The sequence below is a fragment of the Trifolium pratense genome, linkage group LG2 (genome assembly GCF_020283565.1).
Source record: "Trifolium pratense cultivar HEN17-A07 linkage group LG2, ARS_RC_1.1, whole genome shotgun sequence".
Taxonomy (NCBI): Eukaryota; Viridiplantae; Streptophyta; class Magnoliopsida; order Fabales; family Fabaceae; genus Trifolium; species Trifolium pratense.
Genome location: NC_060060.1, coordinates 44,728,999 through 44,752,073, shown reverse-complemented (window position 1 = coordinate 44,752,073; position 23,075 = coordinate 44,728,999). Strand labels below are relative to the sequence as shown.

The 23,075-nt window shown below is 33.3% G+C and overlaps 1 long non-coding RNA gene across 3 annotated transcripts; it reads right to left on the bottom strand.

Annotated features, from left to right (window-relative positions):
• Positions 1-428: 428 nt before the first annotated feature.
• On the bottom strand, positions 429-16,189 carry LOC123906192. Of its 3 annotated transcripts, none has more exons than XR_006808806.1 (3): positions 16,123-16,189; positions 3,774-3,867; positions 429-527 (listed from the first exon to the last, which is right to left on the bottom strand). It is a non-coding gene; the product is annotated as an uncharacterized LOC123906192 (long non-coding RNA). The 3 variants fall into 3 exon arrangements; XR_006808807.1 differs by lacking the exon at positions 16,123-16,189 and adding an exon at positions 4,055-4,102; XR_006808805.1 differs by lacking the exon at positions 16,123-16,189 and adding an exon at positions 3,967-4,075.
• Between the last annotated feature and the right edge of the window lie 6,886 nt (positions 16,190-23,075).

Here is a 23,075-nt window from a genome sequence, read left to right as displayed (position 1 = left end):
TTACCCTAAGGCCCGAAGCCAACTCAAAGCTTCGTAGAATCACTTCCAAAGTCCCAAGAATTTCCATTGAGGCTTCTCCCATGAAAAATGTATCATATGCACAGCGTTACATATGCAAGAATCGTTTATGTTCGGTTCAGGTTCGGGCTCAAACCCAAGAACCGGTCGAACCGATGGGTTACATATGCAGATCCAAATATTATTTTTTTTTGCACCCCTGAATAAAATTATGATAGTAAATTCATAATGAAAAGTTATATTTTTAATTAAAAGTTATACATTTTTTTCTTATTTTACAAGTCCATAAGAAAAATCTTATGGTAAATTCACCACAAATGATATATAGAAATCAAAGGAAAATTATCCAATTGTTGGTCAAGATTATAGAAAAAATAACAAGAAATTACACATCAAAAAAGCTCTAAATCGTAGGTTTTAACTTTTAACACTACATCAAAATTTCTTCTATCATTTCTTGCATGCTCTTGATTCTTTGCTCCATTATTCACCCTATCCAATAAAATTCACTGCTTTAAATGTACAAGTGAAAAGAAAAGAAAAGAAAAGAAAAAAGATTAGAAACATATACATAACAAAGTTAAAAGCACTGTACTGTCACTAATGCCAAATTGAACAGAGTAACAAATTGAAGTTAATTTTGAAGGTTTGATTAGGAAACAGAAACCACACCTTCAATTGGGAAAAAGTTTTGATTTTTTTTGAATAATAGTCAAATACATAAAAAAGTAAAAAGACAACAATTTGTGACTGTATAGGATTCAATTTGAAGCAATTATCGTCAATTTTAGATTATTTATCGTAAATGAAAAAACTAAAAGCTTAAAAAAAAATCAATTATAGGATAATTAGCGTAAAAAAATGAAGAAATGCGCAAAAAGTCTAATCCAATGGATTTGGACATGCATATGGGCATTTAATTAAAAAACTGGATTTACAGAATGGATGCCCAAACATTTGTTTCCAAATAACTGGTTATTTGGAGTTGGTTTTGGATTTGGATATAGTCATATCTATGTGATCGGATATTTTGCACACCCCTACATAACATGGATACATATCTACTAAAAAAAAATACTAAAAATTAGATCTAAAATGAAAAAGAATCGAAAATAAAAACCATAGTATCTCCTGCGTCAGTTGGTATCAGAGCAGGTTTCTCCTGTTCTTTTCCTAACGTGATCAGCCATGGGAGAATCAATTCCGGTTATTAGGGTTCGCAATAACAACCATATTGTTACGTACATAAAATCAGAACATACTTGTGGTAAATCTGATTTGGAATACTATGAGCGTAGATATTACAAAAGGTTGAAGGATGATTACTACGAGTTTAAAATCTCTGATTCGACATATCGTTGTCCGTTTTGTTACAATCGTTGTCCGGCCTTTTGAGGCATACTTCCAGAATGGCAGGTAACTCGCGTAAAACGATTAAAGATATTGCTAAACATTCTGTTTTGATAACGTATGTTAATTGGTATGTTAATGTTAAATTCGAGGAAGCATTTAGCATCTTCAATAATGCCAATAACAACAATCATGCCAATAATTTTCATCTACGTCACATAGCTACTGAAACCCTAGATGATAACCAACCATCTCTTCCCGAGAAACTTGACGATCCTGCTTATAAATTCAAACCGAAAGAAACTGAAGTAGTTGTTGAACAAGATGCTTCGGTTGAAGTTGACGAATCGAAAGACGAGAAGGAAGAGATCGATGAACATGATGATTCAAAGAAAGAGGATCAAACGGATGTGGAGTCTAAAATGGTATAAACTACAATCGATGAGGAAGGAGTGCTCAATCTAGAATTGGAGGGTAGTTTCAACGAGAACAATAATGGCATGGATTGTGACATTCAAACAGAGGCGACGCCAGAAATTGATGAAGAAACAGAGAAAGAATGTCGTGTAACAAATTTATCGTCGTCGGCAGCGCAATATGATGCGACCTTAAGGACAACACAAACAAAGAAACTTATGAACATTTATCGGTATTCTCATGTTATGCATATAAGCTCTACCGCCATTGTGGAGTTAATTGACGGATTAAAAAGCTATTATCTCAAGTTAGAGGAGAAAAATCAAGCTTTTAAAGAAGAAAAGAGTCGGTATGAGCCAAGACTAACGGAAGAGCAAAAAGTAGCAATCAAGCAAACGAGAAAGAATTTGTTAATTAAAGCAGAACCAGTACTAAGTTTCTACTATGATAAACGCATGAGTCAGTATCAAGATGAGAATTCGGGGTCGAGTTCTTTTGAGGTAGAGGAGACTGATGTAGGAGGGTGAGTTCTTTTGAGGTAGAGGAGACTGATGTAGGAGGGTTTCTTTAGTAATTTATTATTTTAGATAGATTTAGTTTTATTATATTTTAGGTAGATTTCTTATTTTTACATTTCACCTAGATTAGTTATTTTTATATTTTAGGTAGATTTGTTATTTTTATTTAGTTAGGTTTGTTATTTTCTTTTACAATCTTTTAGGAGATTTGTTATTTTTATTTTTCACTCCTATTTAAGCTAAACTATTGTAGTCTTGAAGGCAACCTTTTGATTCAATAAAAATTCAGAATTTTTTCTCAAATTTGGTGGATTCCAAATTACTCCTTCTGGTGGATTCCGGAAGTCTAGTGTATTCTAGATTAGTTACTCTTTCTAGTGGATTCCGAAAATCTGGTGGATTCCAGAGCCTTATCTGACAGGTTTGTCGCTTGCGAACCTGTGTTTTATTATAGGATTAGCGCTTGCTTTTCTTTCACGCTTCCGTACTGCGTCAGTATCCAACAAATAAACAACGGTAGCAATATGACAAATTAAATGGAACACTAGGGAGAGAGAGAGAGAGAGATTTGTGATAGGGGTTGAGAAGGATCAAATGATATCATTGTGTCAAACTTTTTAATATGACACCTCCGATAATTCTTTATCGGATAATCGTATCACAAAATCGATCGTTGGATTGAAATATATTATAACTTAGATCATGCCTATAAAAATTAACTCAGTTTGTAAAGTTCGTATGATGGTAATTTTGATGTATTTCATTGACGTATCAAACGATTTCTGATTGATGTCATATTTTATTGACACGATCTATGATATATTATCTTTCAATCCAACGGTCGATTTTATAATATGATTATCCGATAAAGATCTATCATAGATGTCGTATAAAAAATTTAACACATTGATGTCATTTGATCATGACTCTTTTTTCATTAATATAAAATGTTTTATTTTAAATAATATATCATTATATATGAAACACCTTTTATGTTTTTTTTCCCCAAAATTATGGCTACAAAGTTTGATTCCAATGATTATATAACCTTGCATTAAGATTTAAGAATAAATATAAAACGTGACCACTCAAGATTATGATCATTACCATATGGAGAATATTAATTTAAAAGACTGAGATCATATTGATGATTTAATCGATATGATTTTTATGGATTAAAAAGTACGCAAAATACCAATCATTGGTAAAAGAAATATGTTATGAGATAACAAATATCTCAATTGTTAATAACGATTATAAATTTAAACCAACTTCTAATAAATGTGTATAAATCACAATGAAATGAAGGTAGCAAAACTCTCATAATATATTTGACATGCATCTAAAGTTATCAAATAAATTTAAAAGCTCATACAAATATATGGTAGTGTGAGAGAGAGATGAGATCACAAGTAACAACGTTATGACATGCATCTAAAGAGATTGAGGTAAATGAAAATTAATTTTAACCTGTTGATACAATAACATTTGCCTAGAATGCAAACCTTGTGTTGTTCGGGGTTACACAAAATATGGGCACAATGCATATCAAAAATACACTTTCCTGAAACATAAAATAAGAACATTTATTATTCAAAAAAAAAAGAACATATTTCTCATAAAAAAAATAAGAACAAATATTATTAAAATCCGGTAAGCTTACCCCCAACTTTTACTATGGCAAGAAATAGGGAAACAAAAAGTATTATAGTATAAACAAACTTAAGAATTTTATTCATTTTTTTTTTAACCTTGTAAAGTATAGAAAATTGATCATAGCTTTATATAATAAAAATCTCGGTAAACATTAATTAAATATTTTTTCATAAACTTTATATAATCTGCGCACAACTGTATAGATTAATCATTCGAGCCTTATGGAACTCAAAGGTTCTATCAATACTACATACCTAAGTCATACATCGAACTCGGGACTTTGATTAAGTTAGAGGAAACTTGCGTCATCTCATCTAAGTGCTTTTGGATAATTAAATATTTTTTTTTGCGACAAATTTATCGTGCACTAAAATTAAAATTTAAATAATAATTATATATTGATGTATCTTGTTTAATTTGTCCCTTTAGATCATGTAATTCATCACTTGACATAAATAGATTAATTAGAGTTAATACTTCTTCCTAACCATTCATATTTTAATTTAATATTATTTTATGTTGGTTTGAGTGGAACTGTAAATTAAATATTTTATGAAGAGACATTATTTTAAAAAGGAGAATATTTTACGAAGGAAAATGATATCTAATGAGAAAAACTTGTGGAAGAAAGAGAAAAATTATATGTGGCAACATTAAAAAGCTACAAATTATAATCACTCTCTCCTTTATATATGGTTAGTCAATTTTATTTTATTTTTCTTTTGACGAATAGTTAGCGAATTTTTAGTTGGTCAAATTCTTTATTTGAGTAGATTTTTTTCTTTCTTGTGTAAATTTTTCTTATTAAATAGCAATATTCTTTTACGAAACATATATTGTTCAAACATTGAGATGGAATAAAAGTTGGTTGCAAGGAGATTCTATTTAAGGTGATCAATTAGATTCTTCGACCAAAATTAGTCCTTGATAGCCTATGAATGATTTGCACATTAACATATTCAACAAAATAGATAAAGAAAACATTACAAAAGATATCTAGTCGTACCTTTATGATGGTGAGAAATTTAAATTAACACGTGAATTAAAAATATCATTGGAGTAAAGTAAATTCATAAATAAACACGAGTTTGAGATTTGATGGAACAAAAACAAAATGTTTGAGATGAGAAAATGCAGCGGGGAAGATGGAGCCTAAAGTCTGACCTATTTATATAAACAGACTTTTTTCAAAGTTTAAACTTGACATTTTTAATAAACAGGTCAAGCCAAGCTTATACAGGCCAAGCCGAAGGCGCCGGTAGGTTGTCTGCCCTATTCTCAACCTTAGTTGGGATAGACTAATTTTGTCAAACTTAGTAATGTGTAGCGTTTTGAGCATTTTGTTGGAGAATCGGATACAGGAGTTATCCGGAGTTGTTTTAGTCGCGTAATTTTCGAGGGCGGAAATCTTTTAAGTGGGGGAGAGTTGTAATGACCCAATTTTTTATTATTCGCTTTTTATGTGTTTAATTAATTGTTGCGATAACTTTTAATTAATTTAGTAGCGAATAGTTATTTATCGAGAACTTTAGTTAACGAGCGAGTTTATGAGAATTAACGCGTGTTGGACTGTGCTATTGGGCTTTTGACCGCCTTAGACACATATGGGGGGGGGGGGGACTACTTAAGCCCAAGGTAAAGAGAGAAGTTCATTTTTTTTCTTTCTTTTGTGATCAAGAAGTAAGAGAGAAGTGGAGAGGAAAGCTAGGGTAAGAAGAGGAAAAGCTTGAGATCAGTAGAAGGACTCGAGATTTCATCGATCTAAGGTAAGGGATTAGATTTCATAATCGTGGGTGATACGAAAAAGGGAAGAATGTCAATTTCTCCGTACCCGAACTTTCTCCACTCATTTTCGTTTTTGGTTTGGGGAAATTTTCTAAACAAAAGTGAAATCTAATGATTAAAACATGTTTAATATATTCTTAGCATGTTGTTTAAACGAATTTGTGGGTTAAAAAGTGGGAATTTGTCTATGTTTGAGCAAGAACAATGAGTTTTGTGGTTTTTGAGTAAAAATGATAAATCATTACTTTTTCGATGTATATGTTGTAGATCGGTGAAATGAACCGTTCTTTTGTGTTTATGTGTATTGATTACACTTGAAAACAACATCTTTTGGGATCTGGAACAAAAAAAAATGGGTTTTGGGTCGATTTGATCTCAAAATCGCGATGCAGAGTTTTCCTGTCTGCAGGCACTCGCTTAGCGAGAGTTGGCGACCGTCTGCTCGCCAGTTCTCGCCAGAAACTGTTTTTGCACTAATCAGACTCGCCAGTCCTCGCCAAGCTTCGCTTAGCGAGCAGTACTGAGCCTGACTTATTTTGTTGATGTTTTAAAGTGCAATTAGACACTTGTAACATGGGTTTAACGTATCTTAACATGCAATTAAGCGTTTGTAACCATGATTAATTGTATTGTTGTTGAGTAATGATGTTTGTTGTTGATTTCCGTTGATGAATCGTTAGTGAGTGTGTTGATGATGTTTGTTTAAATAATAAAGAAGAATATTAAGATGTGAATCAACTTAATAAAGAAAAATATTAAGAATTGTATACTCATAATAAAGAAGGATATTGAGGTATAGTGTTATCTTAATAAATACGAAATGTTGGATAGTGTTCCACATTATAAATGAAGAGCTTAATGCTATTGATTGTGAGTGAATTCATGAAATACATCATGCATTCATGAATTATATATGATATTGAATATTCCAATAAAGAAGAATATCAGATTATATTTATCCGATAAAGAAGAATATTAGAGGTGAGATACTCTAATAAAAAAGATGGTATCATACACATTAGATATGTCTAGGGGACATGGCATGAAGATTCTAGCATTAGAATGTGATGGATAATTTCGCAAGTGTACGAAAACCACGTAGTAATAAAAATATCGATCCACAGGGATTGTGTGATCAAACTAGTCGAATTGTGTTCATAGACATTTCACAGAAAATACACATAAATTGGGGGTATATTGAGTAATGAATTGCTGGAAAACGTGCTTTGATATAAAGGAAAAGCGAGGTAGAATCATCGGAATCATCTAGTCTATAGCTAAACCACATGCAATCTACTATGTCGTAGGAATTTACTCAAGTGTTCACAACTAGATCGACAAATTAGTGAATCGCAATCTCTTGTCAAAATCCACTCTATTCGTTGTCGATACTCCCCCGATCTCTCGGGCGGAAGCTACCTACAACGAATGATATTAACGCGCGTCAATCGTTCGCTACACTCTATGCCTCAATCTCTCGACCGGAGACACTCGAATGCTCAATACAATTCAGTTCAGAAATTAAATCAATACTCTCGCACGTGACTTAACTCGAAATCATTATAACACTAATGAAGGATTATAAAGCATTAAAAACAGAATTGCATTGGATGAACACTATAGAAAGAGTAAATTCTTACAACATTTGCAGATTACATTCAGTTGAACTACATCCTAAACTATCCTAGATTCTACCTTCGAGGGAGTTTAGCTCCTCATCGTTCTTCGTACGCTTCCTCGCTTCATCGCCACGGCTTGTGAATCCATGATCTGATGCGCTTGGAGCTCTCCGCTGGAGTGTTGAATCACGATCTTCAAGTTCCAAACCAGAATGTAGTGAAAAGATGCAGAATTTTCCAACCCCAAAACAGAATTATGCAGAAAATATATATACAGAACGCAACCACGCCGCGCGCCAGATCCATCACGCCGCGCGTGGTTGCAAATCCATCAACTACGCCGTGCGTGGTAACAGAATCACGCGGCGCGTGATCAAGTCAGAGGCAATCTTCTTCTTCAATCAAGACTTCACGCCGCGCGTGGTCCAAAACTACGCCGCGCGTGGGCAAGTCAGAGAGCAATCCAGTTCCTGCACAAAGGTTCACGCCGCGCGTGGTCAGTTATCACGCCGCGCGTGATCAGAGTAAAAATCTTGGCTCCCTGTGAGCTCCATCACGCGGCGCGTGATGGGCTACGCCCCCAGCGTAGTGAAAATCCTCCATTTCCTGCAGTTTTTCCTGTTTTCTTGCAAATCAAGTAATCAAGCTAATGGTTAGATTTCTCTCATATTTATTGCTAAAAACCTACTAAAATGTATCTAATGTTGCTAAAATAGGCATGGAATAGAGAGTGTGACGATTTGTCATCACAACCCCAAACTTGAACCTTTCCTTGTCCTCAAGGAAACAACTTTTACCTCAAGCTTTTGTGTCAAGACCTTGGCATTTTCCTTAAATTCACCCGAATCATACATACGTGAGACTCACCTGATGATCAATGATCCTCCTGCAAACAATGCTCAATTGCACAACCGTTCCCGCAAGACATTTTCAAGTAATTCACACTTTTCGACCAAAGCTCTATGATTTCATCACACTACTCACATGCACTCTTCAGTTTTTGGTAATTCACTCAAATCAACACATCAATGCAAGTCAACAATAATTTTGCAAGTCATCTAAGAATTCATTCGGTTCACTTTGTGCACACACATTAGAGGACTTTTAGGGTTATAACGTGGCTTGGCTAGGGTGGATGGTGACATTTTGGGATAAGTAGTAGAAAAACTTGGAGTTAGATCCCCCTAAGGTCAAAAATATTTCATAAACCAAACCCCCTTTTTGCGATAAAGTGGACTAGAGAACTTTTTCAATCATCAAACAAAGTTTTGCAAACCTTTGAATTCAAGGCTAACACTTCTTTTTGTACTTCTTTTCTATTTTTCATTCACATTCATCTCTTTTTTCACTTTTGTTTTTTTTTTTTTTTTTTTTTTTTTTTTTTTTGCCTTGCAAAACTTGAAATTTTTCTCAATTTTTCAAATCAAAACTTTTTGTAAGTTCTCTAGTACCCTCACCCCAAACTTTATTTGTTGCTAATTCCGAAGAGCAACCCCAAACTTAGTAGTGAGCAATGCGCATCAACCACTAATTAGGTGCCTAACCTCCAAGAAAGTCATTCCTTTTTTCAACAAAAATTTCTCAAGGTTTTGCAAAAATAACATTTTCTTTTTCAGCTCAAATTGGTTAAGCAAAGGATAATTATATGTAAGGGTGGATAGAAAGGCTCAAAGGTACCAAGGAACATGCCTCGTGTGTGCTACAAGAGTACCAATCAAATAAAAAGACGACAAGCAAAATCGAGAGACAATACATGAGCGGATATCACACATAGAAAGAATGAGAGTGTTTGGCTCAATACCTCACGGTTGGGTCGAATCAAAGAACCGGTCAAAAAGTGTGCGTTCCCTTCCTTTGCCTCTTGATCACATGAGTGCAACAAGCTATTGCACTGCAAGTTTCACATATCACACACGGAGAAAATCAAGTAATTGATACTCAAGTAACTAGAAGGAACATGCCAAAATATTGAAACAAACTCTAAAGGTAAAAACCATTCCACAATTAAACAAAAGAAGATTCAAATTCAGAGTACACAAATAAAACATCCAGCCAATATCCAAGCAACATCAAACAATTATTCATAAAGTAGCATAAGAGTGAAAAGGAAGAAAGGACCGTAAACTCATGGGTTGCCTCCCATGAAGCGCTTCTTTCTCGTCATTAGCTTGACGCTTCATCATCACAAGTTAGGGAGGATACTTCAACTTTGATTCAACCCGGCTCCTCTTGTTTTCTTCATTCAAAGGAGCAATATTAATATCAAATAGTAATGATTTCACACTTCCCGAATCACTCTTGAGATCTTCCCCTTTGGTCTTCAAATTAGTTCTTTCCTTCTTACTAGACCGTGATAGAGATTTCTTAGAACTTTTCTTCACCGAAGCTTTCCATGTTGAAGTGGAAGACTTTTGAGGATTAACAACCGGATCAGGCTCTTCTTCTTTGGCCACCTTGTGCAAACAATAGATAGGAACCACACCATCCAAGACCCATCCTAGGTCGTCATTCACTTTCTCCGCTTCTTTTAACAAGTCATTCTCTTCTAGTGGAGTGAGCAAATCACTTATGATCACGGGTTTCCTTGAGTCGCCACCCAAAAACACATACTTCCATTTAGGAGGAAGTTCTTTCAATTCTGGTGGCTTTTTTATTGCCTTTGGCTCTTTCTCCTCTTCTAGGGGGTTATCCAAGTTTTGAAGAAATATTTCAATCTCATGATCCCACTCTTCTTCTTTCTCATCTTTTACCACTTCCTCTAGCACTTCCACTTTGAAACATTCGGATACCCCTCCACAAACTTCAAGGTCTTGGTTCTTGACCCTCTTCATCCTAGGATAAGGCATTCTAGCATATGGTGAAGGAACTTGAAACTTGGGATCCTTCACAAGAGGTTTCTTGCCTTTCTTGGCACTAGACTCATTCTCCACTCTCTTTTCAACTTCACCCTCATAAGCTTTTTCTTCCTTATTTTTTTCTTCTTTCTTATTTTCTCTTCTATTTTCAACTACACCATCCTTCATCTTTTCAACTACACCATTTTTACTCTCATCATTCTTAGGATTCTCCACTACTTTTTGTGATGAAACTTCTCTACTTCTCAAATTAATGGAATCACAACTTTCATTACGAGGATCCGTGGTGTTTCCACAAAAACCACTTTGAGTTTGTAGAGAAGAGACTTGCCTTACTAGTTGACCCATTTGGTTTTCGAGATGTTTGATGGAGGCTTCATGACGTTCGCTTGACACCTCTTGGTTTGCCTTCATCACCTCAAAATTGCTTTGAGTCATCTTCATGGCCAAGATAAGAGTATCTTCAAAAGATTCAAGGTGATCTTCAAAATGTTGATCTTGAGGAAATGCTTGATTCAGATTAGCTCCATAAGAACAATCCATGTGATTCTTCACTCCAAGATTGAAGGTGTTGACATGAGGATTATTTTGAAAGGTTGCTTGCACCATACATTGAGCTTCTAATTGTTTGGTAATGATTTGTAGAAACACATTATTGAACTTGCAACTAGTTAAAAGTGCCTCTTGATTGTATGATTCAAACATGTCTTCCTTCCACTTTACGATTTGCTCGTGCTGCTTTCTCAATCTCAGAATCGAATTCCAGCTCAATTGGACCTGTTCTCCACATGCACAAGGAAGCACACAAGTAGAACGTTCCGGTAGAAAATATAAAACAGAAAAATAAAGAAAACACAGAAAATATGAACACTATCGCCTTGTCGAATCAATCACAATCCCCGGCAACGGCGCCAAAAACTTGATGGATAATTTCGCAAGTGTACGAAAACCACGTAGTAATAAAAATATCGATCCACAGGGATTGTGTGATCAAACTAGTCGAATTGTGTTCATAGACATTTCACAGAAAATACACATAAATTGGGGGTATATTGAGTAATGAATTGCTGGAAAACGTGCTTTGATATAAAGGAAAAGCGAGGTAGAATCATCGGAATCATCTAGTCTATAGCTAAACCACATGCAATCTACTATGTCGTAGGAATTTACTCAAGTGTTCACAACTAGATCGACAAATTAGTGAATCGCAATCTCTTGTCAAAATCCACTCTATTCGTTGTCGATACTCCCCCGATCTCTCGGGCGGAAGCTACCTACAACGAATGATATTAACGCGCGTCAATCGTTCGCTACACTCTATGCCTCAATCTCTCGACCGGAGACACTCGAATGCTCAATACAATTCAGTTCAGAAATTAAATCAATACTCTCGCACGTGACTTAACTCGAAATCATTATAACACTAATGAAGGATTATAAAGCATTAAAAACAGAATTGCATTGGATGAACACTATAGAAAGAGTAAATTCTTACAACATTTGCAGATTACATTCAGTTGAACTACATCCTAAACTATCCTAGATTCTACCTTCGAGGGAGTTTAGCTCCTCATCGTTCTTCGTACGCTTCCTCGCTTCATCGCCACGGCTTGTGAATCCATGATCTGATGCGCTTGGAGCTCTCCGCTGGAGTGTTGAATCACGATCTTCAAGTTCCAAACCAGAATGTAGTGAAAAGATGCAGAATTTTCCAACCCCAAAACAGAATTATGCAGAAAATATATATACAGAACGCAACCACGCCGCGCGCCAGATCCATCACGCCGCGCGTGGTTGCAAATCCATCAACTACGCCGCGCGTGGTAACAGAATCACGCGGCGCGTGATCAAGTCAGAGGCAATCTTCTTCTTCAATCAAGACTTCACGCCGCGCGTGGTCCAAAACTACGCCGCGCGTGGGCAAGTCAGAGAGCAATCCAGTTCCTGCACAAAGGTTCACGCCGCGCGTGGTCAGTTATCACGCCGCGCGTGATCAGAGTAAAAATCTTGGCTCCCTGTGAGCTCCATCACGCGGCGCGTGATGGGCTACGCCCCCAGCGTAGTGAAAATCCTCCATTTCCTGCAGTTTTTCCTGTTTTCTTGCAAATCAAGTAATCAAGCTAATGGTTAGATTTCTCTCATATTTATTGCTAAAAACCTACTAAAATGTATCTAATGTTGCTAAAATAGGCATGGAATAGAGAGTGTGACGATTTGTCATCAGAATGCATTAGGCTATATGTACATTTTGGAGATAATTGATATGTGACACATAATTGAAAATGTTTGATGTTTGTGGATTATGATTGATATTTGATTATAACTTCTTGTAGCTTATAATTAAATGAAATTAATGATGTATACTTATAAATGAAGTGTGGGTACAATTGTGTTGTAACTCCTAATTGAATGAGATTAATGAAGTATATGGATGAGTTAGAAAATGCATGATAGTGTGGTTAAGTGTTAAGTATATTACTTGCAATTGTATATTGTGTTTATAATTTCTAACTCTCTTTTATGTGTTATGTGCTGGACCTTTGGGGTTCAGATTCACAGGTTATGTGTTTATCGATGTCGGGTCGTCGGTAAAGCTCCGCTCTGATTGTGACACGGAAAAATGGTTGTTTTTAGTATATAGTGTCCTTCATGACTATTTGTATTTACTTTAGAAAATGTATCTTTATAAAGAGGATTTATTTTGTATAAACGAGCAGTTTTACTAATTAATTGTATTAGTATCGTTTTTGCGAAGAATGTAATACTTGAACTATGATTTTATAATAACATTTTTGTGACTTTTCGTTGCGTATTTTGAAAAAGATTTTAATAAAGGAAGAACTATTTAAATAATGGGTTTGAGTGTTACACGAAACATAAAGAACCAAAAACACGCAGATGAAGTATAACATGGTGCATGTCCATGTAATACTTCAGATGGGCTTTTTCCTTTTAAATTGGAGCTTGGAGTTCGATTAATTAAGTATCCCGTTGTCAAGATACATTCACCCCAAAAATCAATAGGCAAATTTCCTTGGAACCGCAAAGCTCGTGCCACATATGGCGATGCTTTCTTTTGACTCTACCATTTTGTTGGGGTGTTCCGGTGCAAGAAGATTGGAAAATCATCCCATGTTCAAGAAAGTACTTTTTCATGCAAATAAATTCAGTTCCATTATCGCTTCTTACAATTTTGACTTTTTTATTATATTGCCTTTCAACCATAGGAAAAAAAATTGTAGGTGTCTGTGACACTTCCTTCTTATCAACTAGTAACAAAATCCAAACTGCACGCGATCAATCATCGAGAACAGTAATAAAATGTGAAACACCATAAGAAGAAGGAATTTTATATGCTCCCCACAAGTCACAATGTATCAAATCAAATACATCAGAAGCATGTTTATTACTCAATGGAAATGTTTCTCTAGTTGGTTTAGCTCTTTGGCATGTATCACAAACTTTATTTTTCAATTCACTAACTCTACTTCCACTACAATTAGAGACTAACCGAGTAGTTTTCCAAGATGGATGTCCTAAGCGTTGGTGTCATACTTCTAGTTGATTTATTTCGTCAACCTTTTAAGCTTTTACTTTCAGAACCTCCCGGAAGAAGTAGAGTACATCCCTTCGTTCACCCGCTCCAATCACCATCTTCGAAGTGTGGTCCTATATAGAACACAGGTTAGCGGTAAATTGAACATTACAATTGGATTCATTTGACAATTGTGATATTGAAATTAAATTGCAATTCAACTGAGGAACATAAAGAACATTTTTAAGTATTAAATCATCAGCAAGCCTCATTGTTCCTTCCTTAGTTGACATGGCAGTTTGTCCGTTAGGAAGTCCAATGGGACATCCGACTACTTCCCTCACATCGGATAAGTTTTGTAAACATCCTGTCATATGATTAGATGCTCCACTATCGAGGATCCAAACATTAAGTTTAGTCTTACCAGTCATGCTTTCATTTGAAGTAACTTTTGAAGTGTTAAGCATTTCTACTATAGTTTGCCACTAGCTCTTTGCTTAATCATGTCATCACGGAGTTCTCTATATCTCCACCGTTGGATCCCAAGTTCTGGATAGCATGTGCACGCGCTGGGCCCATTTGTGCACGTCTGTTGTTGGATCAGTGCCTCTGGTGCGATTCTTCCCTCTTCCTCGTCCTCCGACTTTTCCATCATTTCTAGGATGTTCACCCCACCATTCTGGGTATCCAATCAGCTGGAAGCAGCCTGCTTCATCATGACCTGGTTTGTTGCAGTGTGTACAAGCAGAATCATTCTTGATCTCACGCCCCTTCATCTTTGCACTAGCTTGAACTGCCAAGGCCATCACTTCTGTTCTTTCTTCTTTTCCTCGTGTGATAGGTTGAATTCATTCTTCTTGCACCAGAATAGAGTACATCTTATTTAAAGATGGCATGGGGTCGGTGGCTAGCAAATTGGAACGCCTAGTTCCATACATCATATCATCTAAGCCCATAAAAAACACGTGACAGTGTTCCTCTTCTCTGCGTTTTTCAAGTTTTGTTTGAATACCGCATGTGCACCTCTTGCAAGTGCAGGTCAATGCTTTTTCATAGTTTGCTAAATCATCCCACAGAGACTTCAATTTTCCATAGTAGGCCACCATGGACAAACGTCCTTGTTTGCATTGAGCCAATTCTGATTTGAGTTGCTGAATGTGTGGGCCATTCACAACATCAAATCTCTCCTTTATGTCTCCTTTATGTCGTCCCAAAGTTCCATAGCGGTTTCAAAATAGGACATGGTAGTCTGAAGACTACTTTCAACTGTATTCAAGATCCATGACACCAACATGGCTTGAACAGTCCACCAATCCTCTATCATAGAGGATTCTTCTTCAAGTTTCTTGATGGTTCCATCAATGAACCCTCATTTTCTCCTTGCTCTCAAGGATGTCTTCACAGCTCTAGACCATCTATCATAGTTTTCACCCCGCAATTGCACTTGCGTGATCACACATCCAGGGTTATCATTGGAGTTGAGATCATAGCTAGGGTGATGGCTTTTTCTTCTGAGATTGATCATCTCCTGTAACAAGCACATAAGATTTTGGATCTTTTTCTCCTTCCATAACAACCGCCAGGTATTTTTAGCCTTAGGGTTGTTAGGCTCTAGATACCAGGTAAAAATGATTAATTCACGTTTTCTATTCCTCAAATATGTCATAGTTTATATACAAGAGGAGGCTTATGTTAGCTCCTAAACTTATGCCTCAGATATTGCTAATTCTATTATACACATGAGCCTAATCATATACAACTATAAATAAAACTATCAAAGGAAATAAAATTTGATCTCATATTACTTGCAATCAGTTTACCAAATATAGCTTAATAAAATTGCATCCCCATGGTTACTGTTTCAAATCATTTTGCATAGGAAAAATTAATAAGAGGTTTCGTCATATCATTTGGTTGGCAATGACGTGAAGTATATGGCGCATTCGTAATAACATATTATTTAGAGGAGCTTGTGTCAATGTTGCATCTATAGTGGACCAAATTATTTACATTGCGTGGTTTTGATTTATAGGACGGTTTAGGAGCAATGTTACTTTTGATTTCTCTGTTTGATGTAACAACCTTGTAACTTGCTTTCAAAGCATATAAGGTGTTTGTCCTTGAATTGTAAGGGTTGAGTACTCTTTATACTTTTTATAATTTAAATTTTACTTATAAAAATTAAAATAAAATAAAAAAACCTGACCCCTTCATATCCCGAGACCTAAACACCCTTACATCATCAACCGATTACAAGCCAATCCTTAATGTTAACGATGCAAACGTTAAAAAGAATGATAAAAGAATTGGAAATAAAGAATTTCAACTATGCAAAAAATGAAAAGGAATGAGAAAACAAAATTGCTAACCGCCCGATGTGCAACAATCAAAAGAGGGTTCCCAAGATTTAATCTTGATTGTCTTCTTCTAGTCTTTACTAGATAAGTTTACACAATCTTAAAAAATAAGCCAATCCTAAGAGGGTAAAAAATTTTATAACATTTTCATTAGCTATTTATTCGATATTTTAATAAACACTTATAATATGCCTATTATATTGGGCTTAATATGGAGGTTGTAAAAAATACTCACTTTGATTCTTGCGCTCCATTCTAAACAATATTAACATATATGTATTAAAATTTATCTTTTAAGTCAATCTTAAACGTATCTTAAATGTTATTTTTTTTTTCTTCTTCATACTTATCTTTTTAAAAATACCCCACTTATTTTATTTTATTTTTTAATTTATCTTTTTGAATCAATCTAAAATTTATAATTGCTTATATAATGACACATATATCCAAACACTTCAATTTATGTAAATACTTTTAGTGTACACGTCCAAACATAAATAACTTATTGAATATGCTTATGATATAAGCTCTCGTATTATAAGTTATAATACTATAAATATTTCTATAAGCTGTTTATTCAAACGGGGCCTAAAACATTTTTGAGATATTTTTAAGGACAAAAAACTTATTTCTCACATTAAAATAAATAATGAATTCTAATGATTAGGAAGTTTCTTATGTTACTCCATCACTAATAAGTGTGTTTGAGGGACAAACTCAACACATTGATCTACCGAAGAGACACATTTACATAGTATTCTTAGGGGCAAATAGAAGACATTAATCAACTTAAGTGGTAAAAATATTTAATTGTTTTTAACATTTGATCAGCTTGATACACTATAAATTTATCAAATCTTATTCTATTCGTTATATACGAAGAGAAAAAAACATATGGTAAAAACTCTCAAGTTTATTCCTGCTATAACTTTAATTCTTTTCCTATTTCTTTTAGTTCCTATAAACTAGTTTTTGATAAATTTTTGAAGGATACACAGGTGTTGACTTTAAACTATTTACTAAACTATTTTTGGGACCATGTTGAAATATTTTATACAGACCAAAACCAAAATTTGAAATATTTATAGATCGAGACCAAAAACTTATTTAACCCTAAAAAATAATGAATTCTAATGATTAGAAAGTTTTTTACGTAACCCCCTTCACTAAGTGTGTTTAAGGGACAAACTTAAAACTTTGATCTATACCGAAAAGATATATACTAATTAAGTGTTCTAAATGGGCAAATACATTTGACGGATGTAGCATTAGCTTTATACACTATAAATTGATCAAGCCGTATGATACTTGTTATATCATACGAAGAGAAAAAAAATGGTTAAAACTCTCATGTTAATTTCCACAATAATTTTATTTAATTTTCTGTTTCTTACTACAATGGAGGCTAACGGTAATCTGAAAATTTTTGTAACATCCGTCAAATGTACATCTTTTAGAGAGTGTAAACATCATGACATAGACGACAACGTTATTTATATATGCATGAAGGGCTACTGTACAAGATATGAAATTGTCATATGATTTTGCAGACAAACCGATAATCATATTTTTTATTTTTTATTTCTTAATTTCACGCACTTTGTAACTTTGATTTTGTACTCTAAAATGTTAGTAACGAAATGAAATTAGATTGTCTTTTTCTCTCATGATTTTGAATGTTTCGCAAATATTTCAACTGCCTTGCAAATATGACTTGTACTCATAAATTTGTTCTCTCTTGATCTTGAAGATTGTCCACAAATATTTGTAGGTCGAATGAACTTTTCTATGTGCATTAATGCCTATTGTGAAGAAAGGTCAGTATTGAATAATTGAATTCATGAGAGTAGACAAACTAACAACAAATGTTTGTTATTTGGTGAATATGAAGAAAAAAGATATAAATATATACACACCGGTGGAGCTCGAAATTATGACCTCTCAGATTAAGACCAGTCATTTTATCAACTAGACCAAGCCTTTAGAGTTATATGCTGCCTCGTCCCATTTTATAAGAGCTACTTTGATTAAATGACATTATTCACTTATTTTGTTTTGACCAAATTTTTTTAATAATATATAGATATAAATATTAGCATATAAGATCTTGTTTGATTTGTTTTGATGAGTATTTTCAAAATTGTGCATTGACATGCGTACGATGGTCAACTAGGTCTTATATTTTGGCAAGACGGAGTACATATTCAAAACAAACTACCATTTTTGAACATCTTACATAGGGTTAAATGATTTTTCTCCCTCTAAATATGCTAAATTTCTTTTTGAATTGGCCTATAAAAGTTTCCTTCAAACTTTAGTCTATAAATTTTCAGTTTTCAATTTTAGTCTCACTTTTTCTCAAAATTAGTTTTTTAGTTCGCGTATCACGTTCTAAATGAGTTTTTTTTTTAAAACATATCATTATTAAGAACTTAAAATACAATTAGTTAGGGCGTATGCCCTCTTCTATATCAAAAAAAAAAATACAATTAGTTTAATAATTTAACTATTTAGTATTTAATTAATTTTTGTTAATTTAATGATAATTTCAAATTAAAGATTAAATTATTAAACTACAAATTAAATAGTTAAATAATCAAACTAATAATATTTTAAGGTCTTAATAATAGTATATTTTCAAAAAAAAGTCATTTAAAACATGTTACATGAACTTATCTAAAAATTTAGAGAGACCAAAAAATTTTAAAAAAAAATTAGAAGGACTAAAAATGAAACTTGTATAGTTAAAAGATTAAAAACATATTCAACTCTCTTTCTTAACATGTATATAATTGTCAACTTTTATGTCACACTAGTGAAATGTAATAATAAAACAGAAATTCCCTTAAGCTCAAATACATGAATGTTTTGTAACCTTTATTTATTCCTTATCTTTGCTGCTATTCTATATATGAAATTAAGCTAAAGCAGCCACAGGGCAACTCTCCTTTGGCAAGCAACTCAAAATATAATTTGTTTACTTGCAAAGAGAGAGGAGCCCTGTTGCAGAATTGCTTATTGATGGATTTTCAATGAAACATAGTGTCTTGTGTTAACATTGGTTTGTGTTTGACACTTAATTAAGCAAGCTTTTATAGGAAATAAAATGGAATAAACCAATGAAACATAAGCATATACTGGAAGGATTATGCTATGAATATCCAAAATAAATTGTTTTTTATTTGATCTCTTTTGATATAATTGTTGATTCCAAATAGCCAAGGGTTATAACTTAGAAACCTTTAAAGAAGTGGAATAAAAGGCAAAATTACACTACAGGTCCTTTATCTTATTTTTTTGTAACATTTTGGTCTTTTATCTTTTTTTTGTAATAATTTGGTCCTTCATATTCTTTTTTGTAACACTTTGGTCCTTATCTTATTTATTTATAAAAAATAAAGGACCAAAGTGTTACAAATAAAAAAAGATAAAGGACCAAACTATTACAAAAAAATGGACTAAAGTGTTACAAATAAAAAAAAATAAAGGACTAAAGTGTTACAAAAAAAAGATAAAGGACCAAAGTGTTACAAAAAAAGATAAAGGACCAAAGTGTTACAAAAAAATAAGATAAAGGAGCTGTAGTGTAATTTTGCCGGAATAAAATAAGGGTATTTTATTTTTCATATATAAAGTTTCTGAGTGGAATGGTCCTGTTTAAGAGTATGTTTGATTCTATATCCTTTACCTTTCTTTGTTATGCTTTTTTATACATATTCTTATTTTTAACAAGCTTGATAGCTTAATGAAGATATTTGTTCTTAGCATTTATGTTGATAGGTAAAATATGGTAAATGAGTAAATGAGATGCTCTATATTTTTAGGCAGTTTTTTAGACCGTATTAAATCAACATTACCGTCCCATGAGCTTAACTTAATGGTAAGGACATCGTATTATATATGAAGAAGTCGGGATTCGAACTCCGGACATTTCACTTATTCACTTTTAAGGATGAAATTTTTAACCAATAGACTACTTAACAAGAAAAAAAATCATTAGTACTATTTCCCACATTTTGCATCAAAATAAGTTATGGCAAATGTCAATGAGTGCCTCCGGGGCATTGTGCCTCCGGGGTAGGGGTGCTCGCGGTTCGGTTTGGATCGGTTATGAGGCAAAAAGTCATCCGATCCAAACAAAAAATAGCATGCGGTTTGGTTCGGTTTTTGGATGACCAAGAAAAATATCCGATCCAATTTTATGCGGTTTACTTCGGTTCGGTTAGTTCGGTTTTATTCGGTTTTTAAATAAACAATGCATAAATACTTGTAATATAAAAAATATATTTTATCTGAAACTATTAGGAAAAAAAATTAAGCAAACAACTAATTATATATATAGGATACAATTATATATATATATATATGATACTTGGTGGACGGTTTAGAAATCCATATTTTCAGAATTGCAAGAGGAAATCAAAGAGAATTATTTTGCGAAAGAAAAAGAACCAATAAAAAATTTAGGATTATTGCCGTTATGACAATTGAGTTTTAACCATGGGATTTTATATGGATTTGGAGTAACTACAAGATATAAAAAATAATTTAAAACCAATATATATTGGTTAATGTAATATATCATACTAATAAAAAGAAAAATAAGTATTAAAATATATGTATGCCGTTTGGTTTGGTTTTGATCGGTTTTGAGAAATCAATCCAAAATCCGATCCGATCCAGCGATTTTTACAAAAGGGCATCCAAATGCATCCAAAATTATTCGGTTTTTTTGCGATTTTCGGTTTTTTTGGATCGGTTTTCGGTTTTTAACTGGATTGGTTTGGATTTGAGCACCCCTACTCCGGGGCACTCTTTAAGACTTTAAACAGTGAATTTTTATATAATTTTTATGGAAATTTGTAAAGTCAAAGTATTGAAAATTGTAGTCTTTAACTTTTTAAATAAAAAGTTTCTTTAAATGAAATGTTTAAAGAATGCCACGGGACAATCATTAGCAAGACCCATAAGTTATTGTAAAAAAAATGGTTAATTAACTCGTTTTAGGATGAATCGCAATCGTTCGGAAAAATCTGAATTCAATTATTGGTGGAAAGAATTTTTTTATCAGATTTTACTTTTGGTTAAATAGAAAAAAAAATTGGAGCATAAATAAATTATGGTTGAAAACCCAAAGGAGCTTAGGGAGGAACAAGCGACTAATAATTCAGCACCACCGAGAAATTAGAACATCACATCTCCCGAAACCTTTTGGGAATATGCTTCAAATTATGGCTCATTCACGAGAAAAGATTCACTCAATTGCATAATTCATTGAATTTTTCTCCGATTAAAATCTCACCATTGCAACATTTCGGATTCCATATTTTATTAACTCTCTCTTTTGATTTTTGGAAGGTCAACATTCACCTAAGGAAATTATCACCGGAGAGAATTCACTCTCCTAAGCTCGCTCATGTGAGACTTAACTAAGTCTATATATATATATCGTTTAGATTATCCATAAAATTTTTAAAATTTTTTAAAAATCATTTGATATATTATTGAGACACGTCAAGATTAATGATATTCAATAAAATTTCATAAACCGTTAATTTTGATAAGTCTCAATAACATATAAAATGATTTTCAATTTTTCTTAAAAAATTTATGGATGACCTATACGATATAAATTTTCAATCTAACGATGGATTTTATAAAATTCCTATTCGTTATAATAATATTTATAACTTGTGCGACTTTCACCATAGACTTGGCCCAAATGCTATGTATATAATTAATGTGAGAAAAGTAAAATTACATGATGTGGTGTTGACAATAACCATGGATGTGGTCACTCAACAACTTCATGCAGTGGAGCATATCGAGATTCTATATGGAAAAGCTGAAAATGAAAAATAAAATATCTTAATTATAAAATATTTGAAGACTATATGATATCTAGCTTAGCTCCTCCAAGCATATGCCACTCTTAGGAACAAAATAGGAAGCAGTTGATTTTGAGACTATAGGATATCCAAAGCATAAAACCCTTTGAGTAGATACCATATAAATTGTATATGTGGTTAGCCGTGTTTGTTGTGCCTATATAACTTGTTGGGAGGTGGCATTTACTACTTGACAAACTAGACAAAACAGAGAACAACAGTGAGGGTGAAATTTTAATTAGTAAGTAAGCAAATCACTCGTAGGGTACGTCTCTTTTGGCAGGTATTTGACTAAGAGCTAGCCATTAATTTGCCAAAGGAGAGCTGCTCTGCGAGTGTTTAGCTTAAAAATTGTCTTATTTTTCTCGTAGCAATTCAATTGTAATAAAGGTAATGTACATTACATGTAAATATATAATCATTTAAGTGGTTATTTATTTACATCAAGGTTATTTTCTCCGTAATGCAACCAATTAGACTCTTATTTTGGAGTGTTCAACAAATTATTGATTTTTTTTATTATTGTTTATAAACTTTGAACTTCAGTGCAATGATACTGTTAGTAAATATGATATTCATGAAAGTATTGAGAGAAATGATTTGTATTGAATAAAGATAAATATTTTTTTGATATATATAGTCCATATAAGTCATAGCTTAACAAAAAATGATAATCGAATATTATTTTACTTAATAACCTAATTTCTTCTGCATATCCGTTCTGCGAGTTCTCCGTTGTGGCATCAACCCGTTTAGTAAGAAAAGAAACTCTTGAAGTTACAACTACATGTGTTCGCGGTGCGGTTTGGTTTGGTTTTGAGCATAAAAATCATCCTAACCGCGAGTCAAAAATGCATGTGGTTCGGTTGGTTTTTAAAAAGTCATCCAAACCAAACCGATGCGATTAGGGTTGGTTCGGTTTGTGCGGTTTATCACGATATAAAAAACATGACAACATTTCCAACTTGTTACAAAATAAACGTAGGAAATTTTAATTTATTTTATTGTTTATAAGCTACAATATGCATATAAAGAAATTACATATATATAATATAATAACTTATTTTTAATACTATA